Raw genomic sequence first — 19,770 nt, 5'->3', positions numbered from 1 at the left:
ATAGGGCATACACATAGCTGGGCCTAACTCTGTAATATTAGGACAGATAGCAGCAGCTGGTAAATGATAACGTTGTAGTATACGGCATACACATAGCTGGGCCTAACTCTGTAATATCAGGACAGATAGCAGCAGCTGGAAAATGCTATCGCTGTAGTGTCAGGAGTACACATAGCTGGGCCTAACTCAGCAGAAACAGAACAGACAGCAGCAGGGATATGGTAACACTGTAGTTGAAGGCATACACATAGCTGGCCCTAACTCAGCAGGAACAGAACAGATAGCATCAGGGAAATGGTAATGCTGTAGGACAAGGCCGACACATAACTCTTTAAGATCAGGACAGACAGCAGCAGCAGAAAACGGTAACAGTGGAGTATAAGGCCAACACATAACTCAACATGATCAGGAGAGACAGCAGCAGCAGGTACATGGTAATGGTTGAGTCTAAGGCCTACACATAGCTTGGCCTACCTCAGCAGGAACAGACAGCAGCAGGTTCTTTGTTTGCATCAGGAACAGAACAGACAGCAGTGGTGAAATGGTAATACCATAGGACAAGGCCGACACATCACTCATCAAGATCAGGATAGACAGCAGCAGCAGATAATGGTAACGGTGGAGAATAAGGCCAACACATAGCTCAACATGCTCAGGACAGACAGCAGCAGCAGGTACATGGTATTGGTGGAGTCTAAGGCCTACATATAGCTTGGCCTAACTCAGTAGGAACAGACAGCAGCAGGTTCTTTGTTTGCAGCAGGAATGTGTTCCCAGGAATGGGCCCCCACCAGACCTGGGCAACAACAAAAATAAACTTAGACACCTCTGAAAGCAGCAGCAGGTTCTTGGTTTACAGCAGGAATGTGTTCCCAGGAATGGGCCCCCACCAGACCTGGGCAACAACAAAAAATAAACTTAGACACCTCTGAAAGCAGCAGCAGGTTCTTGGTTTACAGCAGGAATGTGTTCCCAGGAATGGGCCCCCACCAGACCTGGGCAACAACAAAAATAAATTTAGACACCTCTGAAAGCAGCAGCAGGTTCTTTGTTTGCAGCAGGAATGTGCTCCCATGCATACAAAATGCAATACTTTCATTTGAAAAAATAGTTTATCCATTGTATTTTACATTTGTACAGCCCACAATAAGTTAGTACAACATTAGCTACACACGCTGCCTGCATCGGTCTGCTCTCAGTTTCCATATCGGGCACATTGAGTCTAGAGAAGAACACTGCGGTAACTCAGCCGGCCACGCCGTGTGCTGATTCCTCCAAGTCAGAGGGCAGCAGGACTGGCGTGGTTTAGCAGCGGCTCTGTCATCCTCCTTTTGTCTGTGAAGAGGCATGGTTACCGCGGATCGCACGACCCATACATGATCAGTACCACACACATGCCGTGCTCCAGCCATCAGCAGCACACAGCCATCCTCTGACGGTCAGAGCACAGAAGCCAGTAAGGAACCAGCTTGCCTCAGCCCGGGTGTGGAAGTGTCCCCGACTCTGCCGACGGGATCAGTTCCCCTCCCCTCGGTGATGACTCAGTCACGTTCCCCGGCTGCTATCGGGGTTCTCGGCAGCTGCCTCCAGTGCACAGGCCGGATCATCGATCACAGGTCATGCTGTAGAATAAGCTTTTAGCTGCGAGGCTTGGCTACACACGGGGGGTAGTGTTTCACACAGCCCGCGGCAGACTTTACCAGGAAGGGGCTGACAGGCACTGTGGAGCACCTACAGTGTCATCTAGCAGAGCACAGTTTGTAGTCTGTTTTGAAAGCAAAATGTGTTCTCGAGTTACATAGAACAGCCGTTAAACTAACCCCACAAAACGAATGCAGCTTTGCTTCATCTTTGTGGACTTGACATAGAAATTCGTATTCCTTTAAGTTCATGATAAACGTACAGTACTCCGGTCCTCTACAATGCAGATGTCTACAGGGACGCTTGCTGGGGGGCTCAGCAGCAGTGGAGACAGTGGCTTGAGGGAGAGCAGCAGTTCTCCCCTGGACACCCCGGGCGGCACCACAAAGTGAGATGCCGCCACATCTGATGATCCCTCCCCAGCGCCTCGGAGAGACACCCAATGGGCAGTAAAGCTTATGTATCGTCCCTACCCATGTTTGCTGGTCCAGGCACCCATTGTCAGATGTACCCTGTTGCTGACAGTGTGATTCAGCAACAGGGATACATTCTGCACAATGTGCTGTCGTAGGGCAGGGACGCCGATCCTGGCAAAGAAATGGCGGCTGGGGACACGCCATCTGGGTTGGACCTGCTCCAACATCTGCCGGAATGGATTGCAGTCCACAATATTGAAGGGCAGCAGATGTTGGGGAGACAACCCTTGCCAGGAGCCCATTAAGTGAACGCACGCATCTGTCCCCGGGTACATAGGGCGCGGTGCGTTCAAATGCGCCGGCAACCGACGGCTGGCGCCGGACGGCAGTGGAGGCGATAGAGGAGGGTGCAGAGGAGGCAGAGGTCTGGCTGCTGGTGCCAGTACCTCTTGGAGAGGGAGTGGGAATGCATTGTTGGAAGGGGTTGGGGGGGCTGCAGGACAGTGGCAGGAGCTGCTGTCCCCTGCGCACTGCTGCTAGCGCTGCTACGACCACCCTGCATCTGTTCCCACTCCTGCCAATGGTTGACCAATGGTGCTGAGTAAGGGCAGTGGTACCCAGCTAAGCAACAGACCTCCCTCTCCTCACCCTGGCATGGCATAGCTGACAGATGGCAATTGTCACATCAACTGCTGCCAGGGTGAAGCAAGCCCAAACAGGCGACTTACGCACCGACTTCTTGTCAGATGGGGTGGTGCTGGCTTGCGCCTGTTCGGACTCGGTGCGCATAGGTGGAGCCGGCACCTGCTGCTGCCGCCTCCTGCTGCCATTACCAGTGGAGCCCCTGCCACTGGGCTCCCTGGTGACCGGCACACCGTTTGCCTCGGGTGCCTACCGTCCTCATCAGTGCTGCTGTCACCTGACAAGGCAGGTGGCACCTATTCAAAATCACCCTCCTCTTCATTGCCTGTAATGTCAGACCCAAGGTCGACCCGTGGTTGACTGAGGGGAACAGAAGACGTGGAGCCCCTGACCTGGCTCCGCTGTCCCCTCGCTGACGCCTGGGTTTGACTAGGTGCAAGGGTTCTGTGGCTGAAACCACCCGCACCAGTTGGAAGGGATGTCACTGGGGTCCTGACAATCCGGACCAAGCTCTAGCTCACTCTCTTGCATTACCTCCACCAAGATGTCCCACTCACTGTCACTGTCAAACAGCATCAGGGTCAATTCTTGGGGGCTGGTCCTGCAGGAGATGGAGAGCTGCTGCTGCTCAGAGACGGGGCAGAGGACTTTGTGCCACTGGCTTGGGTCACGAATGACACCACTGCCTCGGCGTCCTGAGATGAAATGAAGCGGCTGCCACACACAAAAATCACAGATCAGGCGGACGCCCCTGCGCCCGCCCCTCCGTGGGTAGAGGAGCGGCCCCGTGCTGGCAGTGGTCCAGCACTGGAACCAACTCCCCTACCACGACCACGGCTGCCGACACGACCACGTCCACTCATTATTTTACCAAATGAGTAAATGACAAGAATGTTTTTAAACAACAACAAAAATAATTTAGAAAGAAAATAATGAGGGAGTTTGGGCAAACTTTATTGGGTTGGGGACAAAAGAAAAAAAATAGACACGAAACCCTAAAACAATAACACTTATACAGATGTTTTTTTAACAGACAAAAGACGCAGACAATAATCCCTCCCTAACAAACAAAACCCTAAAACTGTTACACTAAAAGACAGGCAAAGACTTTTTTTTTGTTTGTTTTTTTCACAGACAAAAGACGCAGACAATCCTAGCACACAAAAACCTAAAACACAGCAAAAGACTTTTTTTTCACAGACTAAACAGACAGAAAAAGGCTACACTATACTATATCTCTATCTAACCTACACTACACCATGCACTAAACCCTATCAGCTACACTATTAACTAACTAACCTACACTATCTCACACTAACTATCTGGATTATCTTCCTTGACTTTTTTCGTATTTTGGTACATTGCAGCCTTAAGTTCAATGTTTTGTTAATCTGATAATTTTTTTTATTTTTTATAACTTTCTTTATTTGGATGTAAAAGGCAAATAGCATACATTTGAGAAATCACATAGTATGCAGTATACAACTATGACTCAGGCATATCACATCATGTACATCCTTTTATAGCATATGATTACATTTGAAAAAAGATAATCATGTCAGTTCTAATATCCCCCCCAACATTATCCCCCCAACACATGTTGCTCATGTTGATCCTAAACAACACCCCTGAAAACCTTCTAACCTCAAGATTCTATATGTGACTTTTCTCCTATATCTCAAGTAGTCCTAGTGTGCCCTTAACTTTTGCTTCTAGATACCACTTGGTTTGCACAAAGGGGGACATCAATTCTTTGATTTCCTCCTTCGTTAAAATATGCTCAACGAGTTTCCTCCATTTTGTTATGAATTTAGCCACTGCCTTCTCCCTACTTTTACCAGCTTCCAGCCTTTCCAAATAAAGTATCCTTCTCACCAGACCTATAACTTCTTCCTTTGTAGGAGATGTATTAGTCAGCCAATGACGCAATAAACACTTCTTTACCGCCATGAGGACAATATGCACCCCTGTATATTCATATTTAGAGTTAGTGACTTTTAAAATTACCTTTATTAGTGATAGTGCGGGTATAGGTATGTATATACCAACAAAAATTGCTACAATTCAAAAGGATTATATATAAATTTCTTTTGATAGGGAAGTAGCGACCCCTAAACAAGACATTCACTGGTGACACAAAACTGTCTATAGGCTTAGCGGTTCGAGGAAAAAAGGACAGGGTCTGAGATAAGGCAGGGCAGACGAATGCTTACCCTAACAGCCCTATCAACTGCTCAGCCCAGGGTCGCCCCCTGATGGTGGGAGTTCCCTGTCCCCGAACCTAAGACTATCAGATCCCTAGATTAACCCTAGCCAGGGAAAAGTATTAGATACACAATAACAGTTAAAAGAATAAAGTACCGAGAGTGGGAGGTGGTCCAAGGGTATGGAGTCACCACCTGCCCTCTCACAATATCAAATAAAGTTATTAGAGATATGAGATGAGTGAAGGGGGGGGGGGTCCAGATTATGGGATATACCCCAATCCTCTCGAAACAGCAATACGCACGTTTTTATATGCCCATCCTTATACATAAACCTCTACGCGTTTCACCTGAAATGAGGCAGGCTCACCAGGAGGTAGGTAAGTATTTGGACATAGTCCAGGGATGATACAAATGATACCTGAGACCAAAAAATAAATAAGGCAATGCTTAGCTAGAGATGCTTCAAACAGGGAGGTGGAGGTTCAAGGGTTACCAAATGGCAAGATATAAATACCCCGTCAGAAGATGCCTAAAGAGATGTGTATCAATGGAAAATAAGTTAAATCAAAGATGATAAAAATGGTCACAGCTATCGCTAAGAAGTCGCAGATTCAAACTCCCAAGAAAGAACTTACATGACAATAGTGCTGGCAACGATGCCCCCCCCCTTTTGCTAGTCTGCTCCGAGGTCCAATATGCACCCCTGGTTCCGCAACTCCTTTCCCCTGGGATTCATCTTGTCCCACTGGGATATATTGAAATATACACTGCTGGGGTTCTAGCTTAACCTCTACATCCCAAACCTCCCTGGTAAAGGAAATTATCTCTTCCCACAGTGGTTTGATATGTGCACAACTCCACAACTTGTGTAAAAGATCTGCTTTTGGTTGTGAGCATTTAGGGCACTTTCTAAGATAGTGAGCTGGGGCATTAGAGTATGAAAGGTTAAAAGCATAGGTTGCTTTAAGTAAGATTCTCAGTTGCGATTCTCGCCACTGTTCGCTTTGGATTGCCTCTCTAATATTTTCTAAACCCTCTCTCATTTTGAGGGCTAGATCTGCAACCTTGATGTCTTTTTCCCAATGTGCAAACACATTTTTTTACCAAGCCTATAGAACTCATGCCGCGAATACGTCTATATAAGTCTGCTAGTGAAGTCATGCCCTCACCTCCACCCAGAAGAGCTGCAAACCAGATCAATCTGTCGGCATCCCCCATAGAGGCCAACTGGGCTTTGCAATAAGCTGTAAGCGTATAGAATGGTAATGAGTGCGAAGCGACAAGCTGGTACTTGTTCACTAATTGCTCCCATGTCATCAGTTTATGATCCGAGGCTACCATTATGTCATTCAGTGTGCGGATGCCTTTCTCCCTCCATTTTTTGTACATCTTATTCTCTCTTCCCTGTGGGAAGGCAGGGAGAGACCACAGTGGCATCTGGGGCGACATATAAATTGGGAGCTTATACAACTTCCTGATCGCTTTCCACGCCATTATGGTGTCTCTGAGTAGAATGGACTGCTTAATTTCGACTGGAAGATCTTTAAGCCTGTTGTGTATAAGGGCTACTAAATCCCACGGTTGTGCCAGTTCTTGCTCAACCCTACCAGCTGAGAAATAAGTCGTATTCCAAACCCAATCTTTTACATGTCGGAATAAGGCCATTAGATTATATAACCTAATGTCGGGCATATTCAGGCCTCCCTCCCATTTCAGTAAACAAAGCTTCTTATAGGCTATGCGAGGCCTTTTCCTATTCCAAAGAAAGGCCACAAATGCTGACTGTATCTTCCTCACATCAACATGCTTTAGAAGCATTGGGATTGTCTGTAACGGGTATAGCATTTTAGGAAAGCTGATCATTTTTATTAGGCATGCTCTCCCCATCAGAGACAATGGTAGCTCTTTCAATTTATCAAGTTCTTTGACTATCTTATTAATAAGCGGTGGGTAGTTTGAAGAGTAAATCGAGGATGCTGTTCTACCTATTTTAATCCCCAGGTATTAACTTGGGATATGGATGGTATGTTTTTGTCTCCCAGAAATAGGAGCTGACTTTTAGACACATTTATTTTGTACCCTGTTACTCCGCTATAATTATGGAATACTTCGAGAATCGCCTTCAGATGTAAGCTCGGCGAGCTCATGTAAATCAACAGGTCATCAGCAAAACATGTGAGTTTCAATATTTATTTTCCCACCTTAATCCCCTCATATACATTGGACCGCAAAAGGTACAAGGCCATTGGTTATAGAGCTAGGTCGAATAATAAGGGCGACAAAGGACACCGCTGCCTTGTTCCCTTATGGAGCCGTATGGTATCAGACAAAAAGCCCAGGACGCGTATCCTCGCTTGAGGGTCTGTATATAAAGCTGTGAGATAATTCCGAAAGGTACCCCTCAGAGCCATCGCATTCAGCACATCATTTAGCCATTGCCAGCTGACATTGTCGAATGCCTTTTCGGCATCGACTGCCAGGAGGGCCTGCGTGGCATTCGACTTCCTTCCCTGCAGACTATCCTGCACTGCCAGTACTTTTCTAATATTTGCTACTGCGGATCGACCTTTAATGAATCCCACCTGGTGTTCCCCGATCAGGTCTGGCATAAATGACGCTAGTCTATTGGCTAATATTTTAGATGCCAGTTTGAGATCTTGATTAATCAAAGAGATTGGTCTAAATCATTCCGGGCTTGTCAAATCTTTCCCTATTTTTGGGATTTGTTTAATATATGCCACATTACTGGAGGGGGGTATCCTTCCCCCCTGCATTCCCCCATTAAACAAGGCGGCCAGCGAAGACACTATCTCAGGTCCCAAGGCCTTGTAAAATTCTGCCGGGAACCCATCAGGGCCCGGCGATTTCCCATTTTGTAGGGATTTAATCGTCTGTTGTATCTCTGTCTCCGTTATCTCCTTGTTAAGACTATCTAATGCCTCATCTGACAAAGTTGGGAGTCACACTTTTGTTACAAGTTCCCTAGCTTTCTGCCTGTCATAGGACTCCTGGAATGAATACATGGAGGTGAACTAGTTTTTCATTATTTCTAACAGCTTCCTAGGGTGGGAGTGAAGATCCCCTTTCTCGTCTCTTAGGGGATATATTTGCAAACGTTGAGCATGCGGGCGTGTAAGATTCGCCAGCAATTTGCCCGCCTTGTTACCATGTTTGAAGAGAGCAGCCTGTTTACACTCCGCAAACCATTTAACTTTTCCCTCCTGAAAGTAATCATAGTTATGTTTGGCGGTGACCCATTTCACCTTATTTTTGTCTGATGGGTCATCAAGATATTCTGTATATGCAAGCCGAACTTGCTGTATGGCCTGTTCCTATTTCTTCTGCATTTCCCTTTTCTTCCCTATTGTGTATGACATTATACGCCCTCTCAACACCGCTTTAGCGGTTTCCCAGAACAGCTCGGGGTTTTGCCTATGGGATTCGTTGTCTTGAGAGTACTCCCACCACCACCCCCTTAATCTGTCTATAAAGTCCTCATCTGTCAGCAGGTGATTCGGCATTCTCCAAATCTGATCCGAACCCCTTGGAAGAGTTTCCGCCAACTCAATCCATAGCGGAGCATGGTTCGATATCAATAAATCTGCTAGTTCGGCTTTTTGTGTTCTCAGAACTAGGTCCGGGGACACCATTATATAGTCTATTCTCGACCATGATCGCTGACAGTGAGAGTAGTGAGAGTTCTCCCTGTCTGCCGGGTGATGACGCCTCCATATATCAACTAAGTCAGTTGCTTCTAGCAATGGGGTCAGTGTATGGGATCCCTCCGGGTTTTGCACGAGTTTACTTTATCCCACCTGCTTTCTGTCTTCTACACTGTTTCGTACCCTATTAAAGTCGCCTGCCACTATCATAGGAGGGCCCTTGTTTTGCAAAACTGAAGTTTCCAGTGCCTGGTAGAAACCTGATTGGGCCGAGTTAGGGGAATATATATTATACAAGAGCAGTTGCCCACCCACCAAGTTTAGCTCCACTTTTAGCATTTTTCCTTCCCTGTCAGCTTCACTATTTTTCAGGGTGTACTGTAGATTCTTATGAAGGAGCAACATCACCCCTGCCTTCCTGCCTACTGACGGCGATCCTAGTACCTGGCCTACCCACTGTTTGTGCATTCTTCAGAAGTCTTGCTCCTCCAGGTGTGTCTCCTGTAGCAGGGCTATATCCGCTTTCAGTTTTTTAAGATGTCACAGTACCATATTGCGTTTGGTCTGTGAACGCAGACCTTTTACGTTCCATGTCACAATTCTCATAAAGGCACCTGACTTAGAGCTATCTCTGGAGACACACCTAGAGAAGGTCCAGACCGTCTATCTCTGATTTTTAAAAGAGAGTACATGTCAGCAATGAGCAACAACAAGAACAATTCCCAACTTAGGACCCCCCTCCCTTCCCTTCCCAACAATGAACATGAAACGTTCACAAACGATATCCATCTCATAGTGTTGACTTCTCTTTTTTCGCGCAACATCTGGAACTATCGTAATTCCGTATACCACTCAAATAACTTGTCAGAACAATAAATTCCGAGAAAATCTCCTACACCCAAAAGACCTGTACAACTCTTTTGTGCATAATCCCAATAGCGAACCACTCAATTCCCCTCCATTCAGATTCAGCAATGAAATTGGTCATTATTTAAAAAAAAAATTTTTTATATCTCTCTCCCCTCTTCTTTTTCCTCACAATCATTTCTAATGCGACCAATCTCCCCCTCCAGCCCCACACATACAATGAACCCGGTGAAACCTGATAATGTTATTCTCCATCATAAGGACGGTGTCCAGATTTGTCTATCAGCCACCAGTTGAACAGCCCTAGTAAACATACAGTAAGTCCTCAGGACCTCTATCCTTTTAGCCCTGGGAGTCATCCATGGCCTCCACGAACGTCGGGGATCTCTGGTGTTGTTGAGAGTCCGGGAATCTCTCCTTTCTGCGGCGGTGCATAGTCTCCTATCTCTCACTTGGCTTGGTTCCGCTTCCATGTCTTCCTCCATTGCTCCCATAGCCTCTTTAGGAGTAAGGTAGGTATCAATGCAGCAATCTTGGCGAAAAACCCTCCATGTGGCAGGGAACAGCAAAGCGAATTAGATTTTCTTCTTGACTAGGGTGGAGCAAATTTGTGAGAAGGCTCTTCTGCGTTTAGTAACTTCCACCGAGTAGTCACTGAAGAGGAACACTTTTGAACCCCTCAACATGAGCGGGTGTTGAGCTCCTTTATATTTCTTCAAGATGGCCTCCTTGGCGGCATAATTTAAATATTTCGCAATGGCCGGCCTTGACCTCGGACGGCCCCATTCTGCGTCAGGGGGCCTGGCTGGTCCCGGTCTATGAGCCCTCTTGACTGTGTATTTGCCTTGGAGCCCAAGGGCTTGCGGAAGTTCCACCGCAAAAATTTGGGGCAGTTGTGATGGCGGAATATCTTCCGGTAATCCCACCACACGAAGATTGCTTCTTCTGGATCGGTTCTCCAGATCTTCTAGCTTATCTTTAAGTACCTGGTTGTTAGACAGCACCTCTCGTACCCATACTTCCATCAGAGCTACTCTTTGCTCCAACTCAGTTATCTGGGTGGAGTGTTGGGACACCTCCGTTTGAATCTGGAGGAGCACTGCTGAGACCATGGCTTCCAGCGTGGACTTAATGTCCGGCGCTAGTAGTTTCGTCACTTCAATCGCCATGGTTTGGCAAGTGATAGTAATGTCCTGGTCTGGAGTTAGACTGACCTCCGTGTCCACTGGTTCCATCTCTAAGTACTTGGCAGATGGCTGCGCCGCCGACCGGGTGAGTCTCTGTGTTTTCTCTGTCGCCGCCATTTTGCCTTGCGGCTGGCGCTCTTCACCCTGAGAGAGTCGCGCTGGCGTGTTCGGTATGCCGTCTTTCCTCAGGAATTTCTCCATCCACCTTGTCTGTAGCCAGTGCGGAGGCCAAAGAAGGACAAAAGCACCTTCAAAGGATTTTGTGGCTTGATTTGCGGGCCTCGGGTGTCGGAGCTCCGGTCTTCCTCACCCTCTCATGCGCGCGCCGGAACCGGAAGTGATCTGAATTTTATGTGATGGATCAGAACACAATAGTCTAAGTTGGTGAAGTGAAATAAGAAAAATATATAAATAAAACAATTGTTTAGAAATAGAAAACAGAAAATTGGCATGTGCGTAAGTATTCATCCCCTTTGTTAGGAAGCCCATAAAAAGCTCTGGTGCAACCAATTACCTTCAGAAGTCCCATAATTAGTGAAATAATATCCACCTATGTGCAATCTAAGTGTCACATGATCTGTCATTACATATACATACCTTTTTTGAAAGGCTCCAGAGGCTGCAACACCTAAGCAAGAGGCATCAGTAACCAAACACTGCCATGAAGACCAAGGAACTTTCCAAACAAGTGAGGGACAATGTTGTTGAGAAGTCAGGTTTAGGTTATAAAAAAATATCCAAATCTTTGATGATCCCCAGGAACACCATCAAATCTATCATAACCAAATGGAAAGAACATGGCACAACAGCAAACCTGCCAAGAGACGGCTGCCCACCAAAACTCATGGACCAGGCAAGGAGGGCATTAATCAGAGAGGCAGCACAGAGACCTAAGGTAACCCTGGAGGAGCTGCAGAGTTCCACAGCAGAGACTGGAGTATCTATACATAGGATGACAATAAGCTGTACGCTCCATAGAGTTGGGCTTTATGGCAGAGTGGCCAGAAGAAAGCCATTACTTTTAGCTAAAAACAAAATGGCACGTTGTGAGTTTGCGAAGTAGGCATGTGGGAGACTCCCAAAATGTATGGAGGAAGGTGCTCTGGTCTGATGAGACTAAAATTGAACTTTTCGTCCATCAAAGAAAACGCTATGTCTTGCGCAAACCCAACACATCGCATCACCCAAAGAACACCACCCCCACAGTAAAACATGGTGGTGGCAGCATCATGCTGTGCGGATGTTTTTAAGCTGCCGGGACTGAGAAAATGGTCAGAGTTGAGGGAAAGATGGATGGTTCTAAATACAGGGATATTCTTGAGCAAAATCTGTACCACTCTGCGTGATCTGAGGCTAGGACGGAGGTTCAACTTCCAGCAGGACAGTGAACCCCAAACAAACTGCTAAAGCAACACTTGAGTGGTTTAAGGGGAAAGATGTAAATGTTGGAATGGCCTAGTCAAAGCCCAGATCTCAATCCAATAGAAAATCTGTGGTCAGACTTAAAGATTGCTGTTCTCAAGCGTAAACCATCCAACTTGAAGGAGCTGGAGCAGTTTTGCAAGGAGGAATGGGAAAAAATCCCAGTGGTAAGATGTGGCAAGCTCATAGAGACTTATCCAAAGCGACTTGGAGCTGTGATTGCGCAAAAGGTGGCTCTACAAAGTATTGACTTTAGGGGGATGAATAGTTATGCACATTGACTTTTTCTGTTATTTTGTCCTATTTGTTGTTTGCTTCACAATAAATAATAATAAAAAAACATCTTCAAAGTTGTGGGCATGTTCTGTAAATTTAATTATGCAAATCCTCAAGCAATCCATGTTAATTCCAGGCTGTGAGGCACCAAAATACATAAAAAGTCAAGGGGGATGAATACTTTTGCAAGGCACTGTATGTGACTGAGCTAACTAACTAGTGTACCTAACCTAACACCCTACACTGGAACCTATCAGCTACACTATCTAACCTACACTATCTATCTGGATTATATACACTGCTCAAAAAAATAAAGGGAACACTTAAACAACACAATGTAACTCCAAGTCAATCACACTTCTGTGAAATCAAACTGTCCACTTAGGAAGCAACACTGAGTGACAATCAATTTCACATGCTGTTGTGCAAATGGGATAGACAACAGGTGGAAATTATAGGCAATTAGCAAGACACCCCCAATAAAGAAGTGGTTCTGCAGGTGGTGATCACAGACCACTTCTCAGTTCCTATGCTTCCTGGCTGATGTTTTGGTCACTTTTGAATGCTGGCGGTGCTTTCACTCTAGTGGTAGCATGAGACGGAGTCTACAACCCACACAAGTGGCTCAGGTAGTGCAGCTTATCCAGGATGGCACATCAATGCGAGCTGTGGCAAGAAGGTTTTCTGTGTCTGTCAGCGTAGTGTCCAGAGCATGGAGGCGCTACCAGGAGACAGGCCAGTACATCAGGAGACGTGGAGGAGGCCGTAGGAGGGCAACAACCCAGCAGCAGGACCGCTACCTCCGCCTTTGTGCAAGGAGGAACAGGAGGAGCTCTGCCAGAGCCCTGCAAAATGACCTCCAGCAGGCCACAAATGTGCATGTGTCTGCTCAAACGGTCAGAAACAGACTCCATGAGGGTGATATGAGGGCCCGACGTCCACAGGTGGGGGTTGTGCTTACAGCCCAACACCGTGCAGGACGTTTGGCATTTGCCAGAGAACACCAAGATTGGCAAATTCGCCACTGGCGCCCTGTGCTCTTCACAGATGAAAGCAGGTTCACACTGAGCACATGTGACAGATGTGACAGAGTCTGGAGACGCCGTGGAGAACTTTCTGCTGCCTGCAACATCCTCCAGCATGACCAGTTTGGCATTGGGTCAGTAATGGTGTGGGGTGGCATTTCTTTGGAGGGCCGCACAGCCCTCCATGTGCTCGCCAGAGGTAGCCTGACTGCCATTAGGTACCGAGATGAGATCCTCAGACCCCTTGTGAGACCATATGCTGGTGCGGTTGGCCCTGGGTTCCTCCTAATGCAAGACAATGCTAGACCTCATGTGGCTGAAGTGTGTCAGCAGTTCCTGCAAGACGAAGGCATTGATGCTATGGACTGGCCCGCCCATTCCCCAGACCTGAATCCAATTGAGCACATCTGGGACATCATGTCTCGCTCTATCCACCAACGTCAAGTTGCACCACAGACTGTCCAGGAGTTGGAAGATGCTTTAGTCCAGGTCTGGGAGGAGATCCCTCAGGAGACCGTCCGCCACCTCATCAGGAGCATGCACAGGCGTTGTAGGGAGGTCATACAGGCACGTGGAGGCCACACACACTACTGAGACTCATTTTGACTTGTTTTAAGGACATTACATCAAAGTTGGATCAGCCTGTAGTGTGTTTTTCCACTTTAATTTTGAGTGTGACTCCAAATCCAGACCTCCATGGGTTGAAAAATTTGATTTCCATTTTTAATTTTTGTGTGATTTTGTTGTCCGCACATTCAACTATGTAAAGAACAAAGTATTTCAGAAGAATATTTAATTAATTCAGATCTAGGATAAGTTATTTTTGTGTTCCCTTTATTTTTTTGAGCAGTGTATATCACTGAGATACCTAACTAATGTACCTAACACCCTACACTGGAACCTATCAGCTAACCTATTCACTAACTAACCTACACTATCTACCACTAAATATCTGGATTATATATGAGGTATCAGAAGTATTTTAAAACAGCAATTCAGCACAGCACAATTAGCACACTCTCTCTCTCACAACTGCATGAAACAGCTCAAAATGGCTGCTGGAATTTTTTTTATATAGTAAGAGGTAGGCAACTTTCCTATTGGTCGCTAGGGATGTTGTTAAGCTATGACAGAGACATTGCAGCCTTCTCATTGGCCCACAAACAAGAAGGGAGGTTACTGATGAAAAGAAAAATCTAGAATATTTGAAATTACAAATATATATCACTATATTCTAAATATTCGCAAATTCTCGAAGTGCCGATATTCGCGATTAATATTCACAAATCGAATATTCGCGCTTAACACTAATTGTACCCACGCGGAAAAAACTGAACAACTGAATGCAATCGCAGACAAAACTGACTGAACTTGCTGACAAAATGGTGCAAGTTTCACTGAACGCATCCGGAGCCAATCCGTATCGTTCGTGTGAAAGAGTCCTTAGCGGTAGTGGTTTGGGCGTTTGTTATTCTTCCTCACTCTCCCTGGTTTGTCTGTGGTTTCTCCTAATAAGGCCAACTGTGAATTCATCCAGTGTCCATAATTTTCCACGCTGCCTCGTGTTGGAAGTTGCATCCCGTCTGAACCATGGCGGCATCGTTGGGAAAAGTCTCTCTTTAAGGGTCCATTCACACGTCTGCAAATGGGTCCGCATCCGTTCCGCAATATCGGGAACGGATGCGGACCCATTCATTCTCAATGGGGCAGGAATGGATACAGAGAGCACACTATGTGCTCTCCGCACCCGCATTTCCAGAGCGCGGCCCCGAACTTCTGGGCTTCAGCCCCGAACTTCCGGGCCGCGACTCCTCAAAAATATAGAGCATGTTCTATTCCTGTCCGCAATTGCGGACAAGAATAGGCAGTTCTATGGGGGTGCCGACCGGGTGTATTGCAGATCCGCAATTTGCGGATCCGCAATACACTACGGACGTGTGAATGGAACCTAAAAGAGCAGTGATCAGGCTGGGGCTTGCCTGAAGTGAGTATTTTGAATGGCACCTACCCCTCCACCCTATTAGGACGCCGTCACACTCTGTGGATTTTGTTGTAGAATTTTCCGCAACTAAAAATCTGTTCCAATCAGTTGACACATGTCTTCCTACAAGCCCCATTCAGGTGAATGGAACGGATTTTCAGTTGCGAAAAAATTCGGCAACAAAATCTGCAGTGTGTGAAGGCACCCTTATAGTCACAATGTTATTAGTCAGGGGCGGACATGGTTTATTAATATTTGTTAATGCCTTATTCATTAAGATTAAAGTGTGTATAAAAAAGTTAAGACAGCATTTTATTTATTGTATTATTAAACATGGTTACCTAGTAACAAACATCCAACCTAATTTGACTAGTGTAACGGGTCCTGAGTGTTAATTTATTATTTTAATATATTAGGTGTGGTCTGTGTTACTATTTCAGTTGAGTAACAATGGAGATATAAGGTGGTACAAGCTTATGGATGCTTGATTCACACAAGATGTAGCAGAAGGATCTGTCAAATACTAATCACTAGAAGAGAAGATTTACTCGGTAAGGTGTAAGTTCACACTTGCGTTTAATGGATCCAGAGATGGTCCTAGTGAGAGGGTTCTCTTTCTCAGAGAGATATCTCTTTGCAAAAGTTTAGCATGAAACAAGCTCCTGGTAAATATTTTTTGCAGTCCGATTGCAAAATCATAAAATTTTAGAAAGAAATTAATTATTGTTTCTAATTTGCTAAATAAATGGCTTTCCTTTCCACTTGTAGAATCATTAACTACAAAACAGCTGCAGCTGAAATTGGCAGGATGTATCTGAGGATATTAAAGGATCTGCCAGTGATGTTGCTATGTCCAGTTAAGTACCAGCTTGGCAGCTGTACATTAATAGTTCTCATCCCATCCTAAAGCTATTCTTTACTAAATCAATGGCTTGATGAGTTTATTCCTAGTAAAGCAAACATCAGCTGGCATATGTCACCATACATAGCAATGTCCTCGTTTCCAGAAACCCTCCCTGTAAAAACTCACAGATGCCAACATGTCTGGGACATTACCTCATTGGAAATGGGCGAGCAAGCTGGATTATAGCTCAAACACCCTGAATACCGCGCTTCAGGTTAACATATAACCCGTTGTAAACAGTAGCTTATAAACAATGACTGTAAGCTAAAAAAATGACTTTAGCAAAAAAATTAAAAAAATAGAGCAAAAATATTTTCCATGGATCTGCAGTTCTCCATGACGACAGTGCGGCAAGCCACAGAGCCCCTAAAACTATCAGTCACAGAACTCTCTTTGATGCCAGAGCAACCGCCACACACCGAGATATAATTTTTTTTAGTCTGTTATATATTTTATTTGTTTTATTCAACATGTTGCGTGATGATATAATCTACATACAAGGCAGAATTTGGAACAATATTCGGGCTGCTGTGGAACTCAAGCCTAAGGCCCCTTTTTACACGGGCGAGATTTCCGTGCGGGTGCAATGCGTGAGGTGAACGCATTGCACCCGCACTGAATCCGGACCCATTCATTTCTATGGGGCTGTGCAGATGAGTGGTGATTTTCACGCATCACTTGTGCGTTTGCGTGAAAATCGCAGCATGCTCCTCTTTGTGCGTTTTCCACGCAACGCAGGCCCCATAGAAGTGAGTATGGGGCTTGTGTGAAAATGCGGTGCGATTTTCACGCACGGTTGCTAGGAGACGATCGGGATGGAGACCGATCATTATTATTTTTCCTTATAACATGTTATAAGGTAAAATAATAGCATTCCTAATACAGAATGCATAGTACAATCGGGCTGGAGGGTTAAAAAAAATAATATAATTTAACTCACCTTAATCCACTTGCTCGCGCAGCCCGGCTTCTCTTCTGTCTTCATCTTTGCTGTGCAGGAAAAGGACCTGTGGGTGATGTCACTGCGGTCATCACTGGTCCGTCACATGATCCATCACCATAGTGATGGATCATGTGATGGACCATGTGATGAGCGCAGTAACGCCATCAAAGGTCCTATTCCTCAAAGAAGAAGACAGAAGAGATGCCGGCTGCGCGAACAAGTGGATTAAGGTGAGTTAAATTATTATTATTTTTTTTAACCCCTCCAGCCCTATTGTACTATGCATTCTGTATTAAGAATGCTATTATTTTCCCTTATAACCATGTTATAAGTGAAAATAATAAAATCTACACACACCTAACCCAAACCCGAACTTTCTGTGAAGAAAGTCCGGGTTCGGGTCTGGGTACCAAACATGGCGATTTTTCTCATGCGTGTGCAAAACGCATCACAATGTTTTGCACTTGCGCAGAAAAATCGCGCATTTTCACGCAATGCACCCGCATCTTATCCGTGTGCAGTGTATGGAGTGGAAGCAGAAGGCTCCATACACTGTGCATCAGTATACAGAAGCTCAGCTCCCATTCACCAAGGCAGCAAAAAATAGCCGATTTGTGGGGGTACTGGACCCTCAGTCTGGTATGAATAATTGATACAGTGTCTTGAAAAAGTATTTATACCCCTCACGTTACACCCACAGACTTATAGTAAATGTATTTTATTGGAATTTATGTGATAGATGAACAAAAAGTAGCAAGTATGTGTGAAGTGAAAAGAAAATGATACATGGTTTTCAACATTTTTCATAAATAAAAAGTTGAAAAGTGTGGAGTGCATTTGTATTCATCCCCCTGTACTCTGATACCCCTAAATAAAATCCAGTGGACCAATTGCCTTCAGAAGTCATCCAATTAGTAAATAGTGTCCACCTGTGTGTAATTTATTCTCAGTATAACTATAGTTGTTCTGTAAAGGCCTCAGAGGCTTGTAAGTGAACATTAGTGATCAAACAGCATCATGAAAACCAAGGAACACACCAGACAGGTCAGGGATAAAGTTGTTGAGTGTTAGAGTGTAATGGTTAGGTTATAAAAAAGTAACCCAAGCTCTGAACATCAGAGCACTGTTAAATCCATCATTCGAAAAATGAAAGGAGCATGGGACAACTGCAAAACTACCAGGACAGGGCTGTCCACCTAAACTGACCGTCCAGGCAAAGAAAGCACTAAGTAGAAAAGCAGCCAAGAGGTCCATGGTCACTCCGGAGGAGGCGCTGCATAGATCCACAGCTGTCCACAGGAGAATCTGTCCACAGGACAACTATTAGTCATGTACAGAAATATTACTGAAGGCAACTTCCTAAAACTTAACTTTTAATATTTATATCTCATAAAATATATCCAATAAAACAGGTCCCACCAGGACCAATAAAGCCATAGTACAGCCAATATATCAGAAAGCTGTCACATAAGGACAGTTAGCAACTAGAGAAGACGGGTAGTGCAGATGAAACAACACGTCAAAAAAAAACAATGTCTATTCCTATGCTTACCCTAGAGAGATCTGCTCAGCCCAGAGATAAACCTTGATGGTAGGAGTACTCTGTCCACGTGCCTCGGCTAGCCTGTCCTTATGCAGCCCTATCACTTATCTGATACAACATACACAGTCCCCAGGGCCGGCGCCACCTGTAAGGCGACCTAGGCAGCCGCCGAGGGCACAATTTAGCAGGGGGCGCCGACCCCGTGCGGTTTTAAAAAAAAGCGTTGGTTGAGTGGCGGTCCTGCCGCAAGTTTTTTTTTTTAAGTACGGCGGTGGGCCCTCCCCCGCCCCGGGCTGCTGCCGCACTTCCCGGGCTGGCGTGTCTATGATTGTGCACCGCCCGGGCGCAGCCTGAAGAGAGGGACTGACAGGAGGGAAGCGCCTCTAATGTAGCGTGGCCGAGCTCTGTTCGGTCCGGGGTACAGGAGCTTTTGTTTCCTGTACCCGGCCGGACTGACAGGAAGTGCTCACTTAGTGTGCCCTTCCTTTCAGTCCGGCCGGGTACAGGAAACAAATGCTCCTGTACCGCGGACCGAACAGAGCTTGGCCACGCTACATTAGAGGTGGGGGGGAATGAGAGTGAGTGACAAGGGAGTGGGGGGGGGAATGAGAGTGACAAGGAGGGGGGGGAATGAGAGTGACAAGGGAGGGGGGGGAATGAGAGTGACAAGGGAGGGGGGGAAATAAGAGTGACAAGGGAGGGGGGGAAATAAGAGTGACAAGGGAGGGGAAGGAAATGAGAGTGACAAGGGAGGGGGGAATGAGAGTGACAAGGGAGGGGGGGGGGGAATGAGAGTGACAAGGGAGGGGGGGAATGAGAGTGACAAGGGAGGGGGAATGAGAGTGACAAGGGAGGGGGGATGAGAGTGACAAGGGAGGGGGGAATGAGAGTGACAAGGGAGGGGGGATGAGAGTGACAAGGGAGGGGGGGAATGAGAGTGACAAGGGAGGGGGAGAGATTGACAAGGGAGGGGGGATAAAAGTGACAAGGAAGGGGGGATAAGAGTGACAAGGGAGGGGGGGAGAAGAGAGTGACAAGGAAGGGGGGAGTGACA

This window comes from Bufo bufo, chromosome 5 (assembly GCF_905171765.1).
Source record: "Bufo bufo chromosome 5, aBufBuf1.1, whole genome shotgun sequence".
In the NCBI taxonomy this organism is placed as follows: Eukaryota; Metazoa; Chordata; class Amphibia; order Anura; family Bufonidae; genus Bufo; species Bufo bufo.
Note: the sequence above shows the minus strand (reverse complement) of the source record.